The sequence below is a fragment of the Hyaena hyaena genome, unplaced genomic scaffold (assembly GCF_003009895.1).
Source record: "Hyaena hyaena isolate Hyena2069 unplaced genomic scaffold, ASM300989v1 scaffold_1004, whole genome shotgun sequence".
Classification (NCBI taxonomy): Eukaryota; Metazoa; Chordata; class Mammalia; order Carnivora; family Hyaenidae; genus Hyaena; species Hyaena hyaena.
The window spans coordinates 616,496-618,495 of record NW_024081637.1 but is presented as its reverse complement, the minus strand read 5'-3'; positions in this window follow the sequence as shown (position 1 = coordinate 618,495).

Here is a 2,000-nt window from a genome sequence, read left to right as displayed (position 1 = left end):
ATAACTATGCTATTTATAGTGCCACCATAAATATAAAAATACTTAGTATTAAATTTCATAGGAGATATATAAGACCTCTACATTAAGAAAATTCTTTAAGTTTATTTATTCAGAGAGAGAAAGAGCATGAGTTGGGGGAGGGGCAGAGCGAGGGAGAGAACAAGAATCCCAAAGTCTCAGTGCTATCAGCATAGAGCCTGATGCAGGGCTCAAACCCATTAATTGTGAGATCATGACTGAAAATCATTGCTGAAAAAAGTTAAAGACTTAAATAAAGACAGGTATTCCATATCCATGGATTTGAAAACTTAGGAGTTTTAACATATCACCTCTACTTAAGTTGATTTTTCAGATTCAGTGCAATTCCAATAAAAGTCCTACAAAATGTTCCTTTTAGAAAATGGCAGTTTGATTATCATATATGAAAAAAAACCCAAAGGACTAAAGTAGCTGAATAGTTTCAAAAAGAAGAACCAAGTATGAGTACTTACAATACTTGAAGACTTCGTGTATATATAAATCTATAGTCATCCAGAGAGTATGGCATTGGTGGAATAATGTTCAAATACTTTAAAGGAATACAATAGAGAGTCCATAATTAGATCTACACTTAAATGGTCTGTTGGTTTTTTAAACAGCTGTCAAAGGTATTAAAGGAAAAAGAAAGGGTGTGTGTGTGTGTGTGTGTGTGTGTTTGGCAACTGATTCTGGAAAAACTTCATATGCACACGGAAGAAACTGGGATTTAACCTCTGCTTCACACAATACACAAACATTAATTCAAGGTAGATTATGGATGTAAGCATAAAAGTTAAAACAGTAAAGCCTTTACATGAAAATATAGGAGAGTATCTTTGTGACTTCAGGAGAGCCAAGGGGTTTTTAGACAGGTCATTGAAAGCAATAACCATAAAAGAAAAACATCAATAAAATGAACTTTAGCTTCTGAAGTTCTTAACTGCAACTTTTCCAAACACCTCATTAAATAAAAGAAAAGCCAAGGTCTATGTTTGAAGAAAATAGCCACAATACATATATCTAACAAAGAACTTTTGTTTGGAATGTATAATGAACTTCTACATATCAATAAGAACACAAAATTTTTTAAAAATGGCAGGATACTTGAATAGATACTTTGCAAAAGATGTATGAATGATCTATTAGTAAGGTGTTTATCATGAGTCATCAATGAAATGCAAGTTAAACCACAATGAGATACCATCTTACATCTAGTAGAATAGCAAAAATTAAGATTAAATTTTCCAACTGTTGTTTAGGATGTAGAATAACTGGTACTCCCATATATTGCCGGTGGTACTGGAAAATGGTATTAACCCTTTTGGAAAACTGGCAGTTTTTAATGAAGTTAAGCAGTAGGCCAGCCATTTCTAGGAATTTGCCCAAGAAATCAGAAAGACTTCTGCAAGACTATCCATAGTAGCTATATTCATTCAAATAGAAAAACTGCCAATGCTGATTGACGAAAGACAGGTTGCTTTCTATATATTTCATACAATGAAATACTAATTAGCAACAAATAAATGAGTTACTGTTTTATGTGTTAATATGGATGAATCTCAAAAGCAATATGCTGACAGGTAACCCAGACACAAGAGTACATATTATATTCAATGTATGTGAAACTCAAGAACAGGCAAAACTAATCTTAATAGTAGATATCAGGACAGTAACTAGAAGGATGGGGTGGTTGAATGTGAGCCCAGTAGAGCTGGGTAAAGGAAATGGGCTATAACTTGATTGTTGTAGCCATAGGGGTTTTTAAATTTCCTTCAGCTCTCACTGAATTGTACTTTTGTCTTATTTTTAAAAATGGGCAGGGATTACCTTTGCTGACATAGTGTAATCAATGCATTTTAAAACCACCTAGGTCTGGGTAATAATGTCTTAAGGATCCCTTGATGTCTTGGGAAGAGCAATTGAGGATGTTACTATTCTCCTGCTACTACTGACAATCAAAATTTAAAAGAGGGAAATTACGT